Below are 15,106 nucleotides of genomic sequence, written 5' to 3' on the forward strand. Positions count from 1 at the left end.
CCCCCAGGACTTGTGGTCTGCCTTCCAATAGATGCACTCCTTGGAACCAAGGCATTTTCCCCGAGGCTGTCAACAGGAAGACAGTAGCCCATTACTTACTGCCTGGCTGACATCGTAACTTTTTACCAGTTCACTATCCCAGTAGTGCAGACCAATTATAGGATTGCTTTTGTCTGAGCCTAGAAGGGAGGCCCGCTTTTTTAGAAAGGTGAGCGGCCTGGAATCATCCCCTGGGGGGCAGGGCCCTGGAAAAGAATGCCGGTAAATAGCACTCACTGTTCCTGGAAACACTCTACATTCCTAATTTCTGAATCTCCATAACTCTGTAAAATCATTACTGTTGCCACTTTGCAGATGATGAAACTAAGGTTCAGTTAAGCCGAGAATTTTGCTCATTTACAGTCTCATGGCTACTAGGTGGCTGAACTAGACTTTTAACCAACCCGGACTCAATACTAATGCCTTCTTCCAAATGACTACTCTGCCGTGCTCCCTGGACCCCCTGCTCTGTGCCAGGTCCTGCTACTGCCTCCGAGTAGTCACACCCCAGAAAGATGGTCTCTCCCATCTTTCTCATGGTTGTTTGCCTGGGCCTGAGAATCGAAGCCCCTGGAAAAGATGAAGTGTACTGAACAAGGATAGCAGGGATTGACAGATGGGAGTCCTGGGAGGCTCTGTTCTTATTCAACCCCCCCCCCAGCAGGGGGTCTCCTAGGCACTGCAAAGTCCTGCTTAGGTCCCCAGCCCATTTTGGGACCCTAAGGACTCCTGAGGCTTGCTATTCCTTCCCCTACTCTGGCTCTGAGAAGCCTCAGGACTTCCACATCCTCCTGCTCTGGGACACCGGCCAGGGCCTCAGCCTACTGGCCTGAGCCTCTCACCCTGGGTTTAGATTCCACTAACCCTAATGCTCTCCAAATCCCCGGCTGAGACGCCAGGCCAGGGTACACAGCCTGCTGAGCTTACTCAAGTGCAGTCGCTGCCCAGTGCCCACAGTGGGAGGGGGGAGAAGCCTCGAGGCTCCCGGTTAGCTGTGTCCCGTTTAGGGGAGGACAAATAATTTTTCCTGTACCCTTCTGAATTCTTGACTGAGACCCCTGTAATAAAAGACAGATTAACATGAGAAAAACAGAAGTTTATTCATTTGTGTACCCCTGTATATGAGATAAGAGGAAAAACAAAGTTAATCCCCCCAGGGGGCCTAAACCAGCTGCTTCAACAACATCTTCTGCTCAAGACAAAAGAACAAAAGGTGAGGGGGGGAGGTCTGTATGGGAGTTACCTGGAAAGGCAGGGTAAACAAGGGTAAGGCTTAGGCAGATTTCAATCACTGCTCTCTCCATTGGGTAAGAGACTCTTGTGACCGAGAGTCATCTTCTCTTCGTACTACAGAGAAGGAGACACCCTTACAAATGAATATTTCCTTTACAAATGAAAGTTTTCCTTTCAAAAGAGTGATTTCTACTGTTTTCAAGAGCTGCTGTGGTGTCTGTACATTGGCAAAATAATCAGCTCAAAATCAGCCTTATGACCAAGAGGCGTATTTTGGGGTGGCAAATTCTGCCACCCTTCTCTCCCCCTTCCAAACCCGGGCTCCCTGCCATGGCCCGAGGCAGCTTTCAGGAGAAAAAAAATGTTCTGGTCAAAGTGAGACCCGTGGTGTTTCTTAGGTCACAAGCCCTCTGGTGGACTATGCCCCTGGGCACATATTGGTGGCACCAGGTCCCTGAGCGTCAGGACCCGGCAGGCGCCGTGCTTCACAGCCTTTGCTGGGTGATGAGACGGCTGGGGGGGGGGGCCGCAAGCCCCTGGGGAAGCTCTCCCTCTCCATCCCGCTGCGCCAGGCTGCGGGAGGCGCCGACCACCTCCGGCAGCCGCGGGGCTGAACGCAAAGGCTGCCCTCTCTGCGGCCAGACCCTCCGCGGACTCGGATGGGGCGAAGGCGCCGAGTCCACTTGGGCTGCTCTCTGCTTTAGGCTCCGCGCCTCCTTACAGCCCTCGGCAGGCAGGAACTGCCCCTCCCCACGCCCTCTCCCACCTTCCACTGCATCCCGGGGAAAACCTCCACACCCACACCCCTATCTACGGCACACACCCCGATAAACAAACATTCCCCTCCCCCACGCAGCCAGCCCCGACACATGCGCACCAACTCCTCAGGCCTGGAAGCCGGCACGGCGCGTCCAGTTGCCAGGGGGACCTCACACCGACCTTCTTCAAGGGTGACCATACGAGGAACCCGGCGAGGGGGCCGGTCTGGGGGCACACAGGACTCCCTCCCTCCGCGACCCCTCCCTGCCCCTCACCCCGCAGAAGGCTCCCTCCCCAGCTGCCCTCGGGTCCCGCACCCCAGGCTGGAGGCGGCAGCGCGGGGCGCCCTCGTGCGGTCGGAAGCGGCGCTGCAGCTCCCCGCCGTCTTCCCGCGCCGGCGCGCTGCTGGCAGAGGAGCCCCGGGCAGAGCCCCGGGCCGCACTGCCCCCGAGGTCCCGGCTGCGCCCCCGGCCGCGCTCACTGCTCCCCCGGGCCGGCGCCCAAGCTACACGCCCTCCTTGTTTCACCTCTGATCATTTTCTCCCTGTATCTTCCAATTCAATATTCCTGCATATCAAAAGATAATTCAACAAAATGTTAGTTATAAAACATAGTTACTACCGGTGAGCCTGCCACCTGACAAGAGAGCTGAATCATCACTTAGTAAGTTGAATCTTCCTTTGTGTTCCTCTTCACTGACCCTAATTTCATGTTTTCTCTTGCTTTTTGTTTCCTTTTTTTTTATTGTGGTAAAATACACACAAAATATGACGTACGGTTCTGAAGCATCACCACCATCCGTCTTCAGAACTTCTTTTCCTCTTGCAGACGGAAACTCTGTACCCATCACAGAACAACTCCCCATACTCCCCTCCCCCAGCCACGGGCAACCAGCATTCTATTTTCTGTCTCTATGCGTTTCACTACGCTATGTATCTTACGTGAGTGGAATCATGCAGTTTTTGTCTTTTTGTGACTGTCATATGTCACTTAGCATAATGTCCTTAAAGTCCAGCCATGTTGTAGCATGTGCCAGAATGTCCTTCCTTTTTAAGGCTGAGTAATAGTCCATTGTGTGTATAGCACGTGATGCATTTTGCTTATTCATTCATCCACCCGTGGACACTGGGGTTGCTTCTACATTTTAGCTATTATGAACAATGTTTCTATGAATATGCATATAGAAATATTTCTTTGAGACCATGATTTCAATTCTGGGTATGTACCCAGAAGAGGAATTGCTAGGTCACACGGTAATTCTGTTTTCAATTTTTTTTAAGGAACCACCATATTGTTTTCCACAGTGGCTGCACCAGTTTACATTCCCATCAACGGTGCACAAAGATTCTAATTTTTTTTATGGGACTTGAGCTCAAAACCCCGAGATCAAGAGTGACAGCCCGGTGCCCCAAGGGTTCTAACTTTTCCACATCCTTTCCAACACTGGTTTTTGGGTTTTTTTGGTTTTGTTTCTGTTTTTTTGTTTTTATAATAATTATCCTAATGGGTGTGAGTTTTGCCATTTTGATTTACATTTCCCTCGGGATGAGTGATGTTGAGCATCTCTTCATGTGCTTATTGACTATTTGTATGTCTTCTTTAGAGAAACATCTATTCAAGTCCTTTGTCCATTTTTGAATCAGCTTATCTGTTTGTTGTGGAGTTTCAGGAGTTCTCAGTGTATTCTAGAAAGCACTCCTTTTTCTGTTATATAATTTGTAAATATTTTCTCCCATTCTGTGGGTTGCCTTTTTACTCTGTGGAGAGTATCTTTTTTTTTTCCCTCCAAAGATTTTATTTATTTGAGAGAGAGCGAAAGTGAGAGAGATCACAGAGGGAGAGGGAGAAGCAGATTCTCTGCTAAGCCAGAGAGCCCAATGCGGGGCTTGATCCCAGGACCCTGAGTTCTTGACTTGAGCCGAAGGCAGATGCTTAGTGGGCTGGGCCATCCAGGAGCCCTGAGACTATCTTTTGGTGCACAAAATTAAAAAACTTCCATGAAGTCAAATTTGTCTTTTTTTTTTTTTTTCTTACCTGTGCCTTTGGTGTCTTATCCAAGAAACATTGCAAATTCAGTGTTGTGAAGTTTTGTCCTGTGTCTTCTACGAGTTTTATTGTTTTAGTTTTTACATTTAGGTCTTTGATCCATTTTGAGTTAATTTTTGTGTGTGGTGTTAAGTAAAGATGCAACTACATTACATTCTTTCGCATGTGGACATCCAATTTTCCCAGCACCATTCACTGAAAAGACTGTCCTTTCCCCCATTGAATGGTCCTGGCAGCCTTTTAAAAAATTGTTTCACCATATTTGCGAGTGTTTTTATCTGGGCTGTCTATTCTACTCCATTGGTCTATATATCTGTCTTTATGCCAATACTACTGTTTTGATTATTGTAGCTTTGTAGTAAGTTTTAAAATCTGGAAGTATAAATCCTCTAGTTTTGTTCTTTTTTTAAGATTGTTTTGGCTGTTGAGGGTCCCTTGAGATTCCATGTGAATTGGGAGTTGGGTTTTTCTGTTCCTGGAAAAAAAAAAATCATTGGGATTTTGCCAGGGATTGCATTGCATCTATTTTTTGCTTTGAGTGGTGTTGACATTATATTTTATTTATTTAATTATTTTTAAAGATTTATTTATGTATTTTAGAGAGAGAGAAAGCATGAGGAGAAAGAGCGCAGGGGGGTTGGAGCAGAGGGAGAGGGAGAGAGAGTCTCAAGCAGACTGTCCCCTGAGTACAGAGCCTGACAGAGATCTTGATCTCACAACCCTGAGATCACAACCTGAGCTGAAACCAAGAGTCAGACGCTTAATAGACTGGCCATGCAGGTGCCCCAGCATTGACATTTTAACAGTATTAAGTCTACTAATCCATAAACATGGAACATGTTTCTATTTATTTAGGTCTTTAATTTCTTTTAGCAATGTGTTATAGTTTTCATTGTATAAATCTTTCATCTCCTTGGTTAGTTCTTAAGTATTTTATTCCTTTTGATGCAATTGTAAATGAGATTGTTTTTAATTTCCTCTTCAGATTGTTCAGTTAGTGTATAGAAATACAGCTGATTTTCGTGTTGACTTTGTATCCTGCTACTTTGCTGAATTCATTTATTAGTTCTAATCAGTGTGTGTGTGTGTGTGTGTGTGTGTGTGTGTAGAATCTTAAGGGTTTTCTATATTTAAGATCATATCATCTGCAAACAGAGATAATCTTACTTCTTCCTTTCCAAGTTGGATGTCTTTTATTTATTTATTTTTCTTGCCTAATTGCTCTGGCTGGAACCTCCAGTACTATGTTGAATAGAAGTGATGAAAGCAGACATCCTTGTGTTGTTCCTGATCTTAAAGGAAAAGCATTCAGTCTTCTATCATTGAGTATATTGTTCACTGTGAAATTTTCATATGTGGCTTTTTTAATGTTGAGGTGGTTTCTTTCTATGCCTAGTATTTTTAATGTTGTGTGTGCATTTTTTTAACATCAAAATTGTCAAATGTTTTTCTGCATCAATTGAGATTATTGTGTGGTTTTTTCTTACATTCGGTTGATGTGATATATTACATTGATTGATTTTCTTATGTTTAACTATCCTTTCATTCCAGGAATAAATCCCACTTGATCATAGTGTATAATTCTTTCAATATGCTGCTTAATTTGGTTTGCTTGTATTTTGTTGAGGATTTTTGCATCAATGTTTAGAAGGAATACTGATCTATAGTTTTATTTTCTTGTAGTGTTTTTGTCTGGCATTGGTATCAAGGTAATACTAGCCTCATAGAATGAGTTAGGAAGTGTTCCTTCCACTTCAAGTTTTTGGAAAAGTGTGAGAAGTGTTACTGTGTGTATGTGTGTGTACATATATAAATATAAATCTTAATATTCGTAGAATTCACCAGTGAAGCCATCTTATCCAGGGCTTCTCTTAGTCAGGAGATTTTTGATTACTGATTCAATCTTCTTAGTAGTTCTAAGTCTATTCAGATTGCCTATTTCTTCATGATTTAATCTTGATTGTTTTGTCCATCTCATCTAAATTATTCAATTTATTGGCATACAATTGTTTATAGTACTCTCTCATAATTATTTTTTATCACTGTAGAATTGGCAGTAGTGTCCCTACTTTCAATGCCCTTTTTTTTTTCTATTTCTTATTTTAGTAATTTAGGCTTCTTTTTTCTTAGTCCATCCAGGTAATAGCTTGTCAATTTTATTGATCTTTTCAGAGAACCAATTTTTGGTTTCACTGATTTTCTGTACTATTTTTTTATTCTCTGTTTCATCTGTCTCTGTTCTAATCTTTATTATTTCCTGCTTCTGCTAGCTTTGGGTTTAGTTTGTTCTTTTTCTACTTCCTTAAGGTGTAAAGTTAAGTTGCTTTTGTAAGATTGTTCTTATTTTTTAATGTGGGTGTTTATAGCTATAAATTCCCCTCTTAGCATTGCTTTTATGAAATCCCATAAATTTTGCTATGTTGTGTTTTCATTTTCTTTTTTTTTTTTTTAAGATTATTTATTTACTTATTTGACAGAGAGACAGCCAGCGAGAGAGGGAACACAGGCAGGGGGAGTGGGAGAGGAAGAAGCAGGCTCCCAGCAGAGTAGCCTGATGTGGGACTTGATCCCAGGACTCTGGGATCACGCCCTGAGCCGAAGGCAGACACTTAACAACTGCGCCACCCAGGCACCCCTGTGTTTTCATTTTCATTCATCTCTAAGTATTTTCTAATTGCCTTTGTGATTTCTTCTTTGAGCCATTGGTTGTTTAAAAGTGTGTCCTTTAGGGAGCCTGGGTGGCTCAGTCGTTAAGCATCTGCCTTCACCTCAGGTCATGATCCCAGGGTCCTGGGATTGAGCCCCCACTGCATCAGTCTCCCTGCTCAGCAGGAAGCCTGCTTCTCCCTTTCCCCCCTGCCCTTCCCCCTGCTTGTGCTCTGTCGTGCTGTCAATTAAGTGAATAAAATCTTTTTTAAAAAGTGTGTTCTTTACCTTCCACAATTTTATGAATTATCCAATTTTCCTTATGTTATTGATTTCTAACTTCATCCCACTATGGTTGGATAGTTTCATATATCTATCTTTATATATATAGATATAGATAAATAGATAGATAGATAGATAGATAGATATCTTTTAAAATCTATGGAGACTTAATTTGTAGCGTAAGATATGGTCTATCCTAGAAAATGTCCCATGTGCTGTGAGTAGGACGTATGTGCTATTGTTGTCTGATAGAGTGTTCTGTACATGTCTGTTTGATCTGTTTGTTGTTCTCTTGTCTTATTCAAGTCCTCTGTTCCTTTACTTATCTTCTCTCTGGCTTTTGGATCCATTATTGAGAATGGGGTATTGAAGTCTCCAGCTAATATTATAGAATCTTCTAGTTCTCCATTCAATCCCATCAGTTTTTGCTTCCTATATTTTCCTGGTCTGTTATTAGTTATGTGAAGGTTTATAATTGTTATATCTTCTTGCTATATTGAAACTTTTATGAATTATAATGTCCTTTTTGTCTCTTATAAACTTTTTTGATTTAAAGTCTACTTTGTATGATATTCTATGGCAATTTCCAATCTCTTTGGATACTATTTTCATGGACTATCTTTTTCTTTTCTTTCAATTTCAATCTACTTGTGTCTTTGGCTCTTGAGTGTCTTGGTAGATAGCATATAGACATGTGTTTTTCGCCATTCTGCCAGTCTAGGTCTTTGATTGGAGAATTCAATATATTTATATTTAAGTAATTACTGATAAGGAGGGACTTCTGTCATTGTGCTCTTTGTTCTCTATATGCCTTATATCTTTGTTTGTCCTTCATTTCCTGCATTACTGTCTTCTGTGTTTAACTGATTTTTTAAAAATATTTATTTATTTATTTAGAGAGATGGAGTGCATGCATGAGTTGGGGGGCTAGAGGGAGAGAATCTCCATCAGACTCCTCACTGAGTGTGGAGCCCTCCTCAGGGGTTGATCTCATGACTCTGAGATCATGACCTGACCTGAAATCAAGATTTAGACATTCAACCAACTGATCCACCCAGGTGCCCAAGGTTGATTTTTTTTTTAAAGGTGAATGTATAAATTTCTTTCTCATTTCCTTTCATGTATATTCTATAGTTATTTTCTTTGTAGGTGCCATGGGGATTACATTTAACACCCTAAAGTTATGACACTCTAATTTGAATTATTGCCAGCTTAACTTCGATAACATAAAATTGGTGTCCCCAAGTTACATCTTTATACATTGTGTGACCCAAAACCTAAACTAATACTTTTTAATGCATTAGTCTGTCAAATCATATAGAAAACAAGATTTGGAGTTACAAACCAAAGTTACAACAATACCAAGTTTTACATTAATAATGGTTTGTTTTCTGTATGTACTCTCTTAAATCATGCAGAAACAAAAAGTGTAGTCATAAACCATCGTTACAATAAAACTAGCTTTTGTAATCGTCTATGGGCAATTGACCTTTACTGAAATCTTTATTTCTTCATATGGCTTTAAGTTACTGTCTAGTGTCCTTTCATTTTACCTTACAGCATTTCTTTAGCATTTCTTGCAGGCAGCTTTAGTGGTAATGAACTTCAGCTTTTGTTTATCTGGGAATGTCTCTGTTTTTTTTTTTTTTTTTTTTTTTTTTTTTATATTTTATTTATTTAGAGAGTAGGGGAGGGGCAACCAACGGAGCCACCCAGGGGCCCCTATCTGGGAATGTCTTAATTTCTCCCTCACTTTTGAAGGACAGTTTTGCCAGATATAGGATTCCTGGTTGACAGGTTTTTTTTTTTTTAATTTGGCACTTTTTATATATTGGCCCAATGCCCTCTGGCCTCCAAAGTTTTTGGTTAGAAAGCTGCTCTATTAAGGATCTCTTGTACATGATAATTTGCTCTTCGCTGCTTTCAAGATTCCTTCTTTGTCTTTGAAAGTTTGATTATAATATCTCCCAGTGTGGGTCTCTTTGAGTTCATCTTGCTTGGAGTTCACTGAACCTCTTGGATATATTCATGTCTTGCATTAAATTTGGGAAGTCTTTTGCCATTATTTCTTCAAATAGTTTCTCAGTCACTTTCTATTCTCCTTCTGGGACTCCCACGATACAAATATGATCCACTTGATGTGTCCCAAGAGTCTCTTAAGCTCTTTTCACTTTTCTTTCATCTTTTTTCTTTCTGCTCTTCAGACTCCATACTTTCCATTATTCTGTCTTCAAGTTCACAGTTCTTTCTTCTGCCTGCTAAAATCTGTCTTTGAATCTCTCTAGTGAATTTTTCATTTCAGTTATGCTTTTTTTTAAGACTTTATTTTTAAGTTATCTCCACACCCAATGTGGAGCTCAAACTCAGAACCCCAAATCGAGAGTTGCACACTCCACCAACTGAGTCATCGAGGGGCCCCATTTCAGTTATACTTTTAAGCTCCAGAATTTCTTTTGGTTTCTTTTTAGGGTCTCTATCTCTTTATTGATATTTCCATTTTGCTCAGACATCATTGTCTTGACTTTCTTCACATCTTTATATAGTTCTCTGAGATAATTGTGGGGTTTTTTTAAGATTTATTTATTTATTTATTTGAGAGAGAGAGAGAGCATGAGCTGAGGGAGGGGCAGAGGGAGAGGAAGAAGAGAATCTCAAGCAGACTCCCTGTTGAGTAGAGTCCAACATAGGGCTTAATCTCACAACCCTGAGATTATGACCTGAGCCAAAATCAAGAGTCAGACATTTAACTGACTGAGCCACCCAGGTGCCCCAAAACAGTTGTTTTGACATCTTTTCTTAGCGTACATATCTGCTGTCAGGTCTTTCTCAGGGACAGCTTTTGTCATTTTTTTCCTTTGAGTAGATCATACTTTCCTGTTTCTTTGTATGCCTTTTGTTCTGTTGTTGTTGTTGTTGAAAACTGGACATTTTAATCTAATAATGTGGTAACTCTGGAAATCAGATTCCCTTTCATCAGGGCTGTTATTTATTATTATCATTATTATTTAGTTGGTGTAGGATGTCTTGTGCCAAAGATTAACGTGAAGTGTAAATTTAAAGTCTTCTCAGAGATCTTCTCTGAGACTTTCCCTGGGCATGCATGGTCATTTCTAATTTCCTCCCATATGTGCAGTTGTTTCTGAATGTTCTAGTTTTATTTTATTTTTTAAGATTTATTTATTTATTGGAGAGAGAGAGAATGGGATTGGGGAGGGGCAGAGAGAGAGAGGGTTTAAGGAACTTAAGCAGACTCCACACTGAGTATGGAGCCCAACAGGGAGCTCAATCTCATGACCCTGAATTCATGACCTGAGTGGAAACCAAGAGTCAGACACTCAACCAACTGTGCCACCCAGGTGCCCTGAATGTCCTAGTCCTCAATGTCTGGCTCCCAAATGGGGAAAAAGAGAAAAATGAAGTGGAGGGGAGGAATGCTGGCATTTTAAATCCCTGGGAAGTCACTTCAACTAGAGAGGTAGGGGCTTGCAACATTGGGTGGGAGCTGCAACAACAATGAGTACCCATCTCTTTGATCTGCACCTCTATGATTAGAAGTAGCAATCAGCAATCAGAGTGTATATCCCACATATTTGGAGGACAGGGTGGTTATTGCCCACCCTGGCTCCCATAATCTGTACGCAAGCTGCTCCAGGAACACGTGCACTTCTGCCTGCCACGTGGCTGGTGGGGGGGATGGGGAGCTGTTACTGTGATAATAGCTAAAGTTGACCAAAATGAACCACAACTTACAGCAAGTCTTCAATAAACTGCAGAGTTTCAAAATGCAAATGTAGTCTAAGTGGAATTCCCAGGGCTTCCTAGTCAGCTTCTCCTTAGAATCCTATCTTCCCTTGCTCTTTCATAAAACTATTTCATCAAATAACTAAATATACCTAAATTATATATGTGTATAGATTTGGTTATTTTTGAGCTTTTTAGAAATATATATATGTGTATATATATATATATATATATATATATGCCGAAGGCAGACACTTAACGACTAAGCCACCCAGGCGCCCCCATAGAAATATATTTGATACAGTCTTCTGATTTGTTTAATAATGCCAGAGATATTTACTGTTTGTCCTGCTTGATACCTCCATGATCAGAAATTTGGCCAATTGGAAGCTGATATTCAGAGCCTGGTAGGAATTTTTTTAGATCTCTTCCCCTAAGCTAAATGTACTCAGAGGGAAAAGCCCTGGTAAAAGGATGTATGGGTAGATCAAACTATGACGTCATTTTAAATTACAACCCAGCCTAGAGGAATTGAGAGCAACTCTCCTTATAGGAAGCCAATCCAGCCTTCTGGAGGGTGAGAGGTGGGGGGGGGGGGCCCATTGGGATTCCCCAGAGTTGAAAAAGGGAAAAATTTGAGGTATAGAAGGTACAGAAAGAAATCTTATCTGAATTTCCCTTATCTGACTTACCTTAGCTTCCTGAAAACACCATTAGCTCCTCCTCCAAGGGAATTTCCTGTGAGTTTAGCTGCCATGGAGACAGAATGACCATTTCCGTTAGTATCAAACAGCCTAACAGAAACTTCCATGTTTCTCACTGAAGCCCTAATAACCACCCTTTTGTTAAGTTGATATATATAAAACTTTATTTCTGGGAGCTCCTGTGCATATACAAAATACCTTATCTTTTCTCCTATTAATCTGTATATTGTCAGTTAATTTACAAGTCCTCAACCACTGGATCCAAGTTGGAGGAGGAAGAATTTTCCTCACAGTAGAAAGAGTCTCCATTCCTATGTGGAAGAAAATAGAGCAGCCTCAAAATATAGCCAGCCCAAGGTTCCAGACTTGTGGGTGAAGCCATCTTGGATCTTCCAACCCAGCTAACAGCTGAGTATAGCCACATTAAAGCCCAGTCAATCACAGAATTGTGAGAAAGAATAAATATTTGTTCTTTAAGTTTTGGGGTGGGTCTGTTACATAGCATTAAATAAAACTCATAGTTTCCATTTCCTATACACACCCTGTACTTACCTCATTCTGTTTCCTACTTGAAATGCCCCATTATGGCTCTATTTTCTGCCTAAGATTTTTTGCTTGACCAAACTTTAGTCAGGCTCCTGAACCTTCTCCTAGGCCCATCTGTACAGGTACTTATAAAATCCAGTTTTAGCAAGAACCGTACTAAGTCACTTCAGCAAGAATCCCGCATCCTCCATATCTGATCACTCTCAATATCCAGTCAGGTTCCTCATTCTCCCCCATCCTCCAGGTGATGTGTGATCACTGTCGCCTGTCTTCAGCAAGAATCCTGTTAGGTCTGTTTAACCAGAAGCCCCCTTACCTTTAATGTTTCCAATTAGTAATTTTCCATCCGGTGATCTCCATCCTGCTCCTTGGCTATAAATTCTCACTTGCCTGCACTGTTTTCAGAGTTGTGTCCAATCTCTCCCCCCAGGTAAATACTCACCGTAGGGGTCGCCATTTCTCTTGTAATGGTCCAGAATGAAATCTGCCTTACCATGCTTTAAACAATTGTCATTGAATAATTTTTTCTTTAACATTTCGCATGTTCAATCACACCTATATCTCAAAGCTTGAATCGAAGAACCCCGCCTCTGGTCAGCAATCCCTGACTCCCCCTATCAGAAGAGATATCTTCTATCCTCTGATTTCATCTGTACCCCCCTTATCATGTCAGTGCCCTTCTAGCTTGCATTGCAGGTGTTTATAGGTTGTCTGATTTCATCACTGGATGGTGGACTCCTTGAGGGTGGAGTCCTTGTTCATTCCTGAACACCTTCTACGTGCCTGGCACAGTTCTAGTCATTGCCTATACAACAATGAACAATACGGACAAGTCCCTCCCCGCCGTGGAAAGACATTTTCCTTTGAGAAGACAGGTAGTAGATACATAAATGAATAAGAAAGAATCAAATAGAACCAAGTGCTGTGCCAAGCATTAAAACAGATTCATGTTATTTCAAATGACTAGGTGGATTCTTAAATTGGGTGCTTACAGGTAGCATCTCTGGGGAGGTGACATTTAAGCTGAAATCCAAAAGTCAAAGAAATGGCCGGATACAAATTCAGAGTAAGAGCATTCCAAGCAAAGCGAACAGCTGGAGCAAAGGGATGGAAAGAAGTAAGGGGAATCTAATACCTTAAACTTACACAATGCTGTATTTCAAATATATTTCTTTTTTTTTTAAACATTTTATTTATTTATTCGACAGAGATAGAGACAGCCAGCGAGAGAGAGAACACAAGCAGGGGGAGTGGGAGAGGAAGAAGCAGGCTCCCAGCAGAGGAGGGAGCCCGATGCGGGGTTCGATCCCAAGACCCTGGGATCACGCCCTGGGCCGAAGGCAGACGCTTAACGACTGAGCCACCCAGGCGCCCCTCAAATATATTTCAATTAAAAAAAAAAGCAGTAATGGGAACGTGGAAGAGGAGGAAGTTGACCCAAAAGCTAATAAAGCAAAAGCTTCCAGGGACCTCCCATAGATGCCTCCAAAGCTCTGTGTTGATTTTTCATTTTATCTTTCTTTTCCAATCTTCTTCCCCGTCGCCCACAGCTTATAGAAGCTGCAGGTCCCCCCCAAACCTGGATCTGCGCCTGGGCTGGAGCATAGAGGAAGATAGAAGTAGAGGATGTGTTCAGAGATGAACGACGGGACCAGGCCTGAGCACTTTGTGAGCAAGGAAGCCTAAAGAGTTCAGATGTTATTCTAAGTGTAATTGGAATGCATTAAAGAGCTTACAACTGAAGTGAGATACAACTGAGTGAAATTGTCCAAATCTGAGTCTGGCCGTTCTGCAGGGAATGGGTTTAGGGAGGCAAGAGGGCAAGCAAGGAGAACTGTAGAGGCTACTGGGAGAGATGATGGCGGCTTGGAAGCATTCTACAGCAGCACTGAAAATCATGAAGAGTGGTCAGAAGTGAAATAAAAACCTATGTCCACACAAAACCTTTTATACAAATGCTTTTATAAGGACTTTATTTGTAATTGTCAAAACTGGAAACAACCCAAATCTCCCTCAACTGGGAAATGGATGAACCAATTGTGATACATCCATTCAATGCATTACTACTCAGCAATGAGATGAGTATTCACACGAGGTCTGCTTGATGACAGAGTAAACTGTTCTTCTTCCCAGGGGGATCTGCATTCTTATAGAGAGATATACATCTGTGAAGTAAAACAGGAATTTTTTGATAGGAAATGGGAAGATTTCTTGAAATCCCACACTTGGTGGTTTGCCACTGCCTAAGACGACTCTGAGTGGTAAGGCTTTCTCCCTCCCCCTGCAGCCGGCTCCCAGCAGCTATCTTAGAGCCGAGAGGTGGCTGAGTAAAGCAAAGATTAAGGAAAGAACGTTGCAGCTGAGAGAGCTGCTATATTGGAGAAAGTAAGATCCATCTCCTAGCTCAGAGATCAGAATGGAGCTGCCCGGAGCTGCCAGGGAAGGGAACCCACAGTAAAAGCACCTGAGTGGCCTGAGCTGATGGAAGGATGGGAAGAGGCAGTGGAAGTCCACATTCCTTAAGAATTAGGTTGAGAAACCATTTAAATGTTCAGCTGGGATTGCACTCAAGGAGTGGAGATAAGGAAGATACATGTGTCTTGGAAATTACTCTCTCGTATCCATCTTTGGTCCGGGCAGGGGAGAGCACAGGGGAGCCTGAATGGAGCTAACTCTGCCCTTCATTTCTTTTTTTTTTTTTTTTTAAGACCAGATCTGACCCAGCACTTGTTTGTTTGTTTTTTTAAGATTTTATTTTATTTTATTTATTTGACAGAGATAGAGACAGCCAGCGAGAGAGGGAACACAAGCAGGGGGAGTGGGAGAGGAAGAAGCAGGCTCCCAGCGGAGGAGCCTGACATGGGGCTTGATCCCAGAACGCCGGGATCACGCCCTGAGCCAAAGGCAGACGCTTAACGACTGAGCCACCCAGGCGCCCCTGCCCTTCCTTTCAAATCTAATCTTAGATTGGATTCTTATGTTGTACCTGGGGTGGGAAACTCGAGAGATCTGGGTAATAGGAGAAGAGGATTTGGGGCCACAAGTGATGGGGAGCCTAGGCAATTCAATTGTCTGGAGAGCTCCCTACCAAGGCCAGTACTACCTTGAGG

The sequence above is a fragment of the Ursus maritimus genome, unplaced genomic scaffold (genome assembly GCF_017311325.1).
Source record: "Ursus maritimus isolate PB19 unplaced genomic scaffold, ASM1731132v1 scaffold_12, whole genome shotgun sequence".
Classification (NCBI taxonomy): Eukaryota; Metazoa; Chordata; class Mammalia; order Carnivora; family Ursidae; genus Ursus; species Ursus maritimus.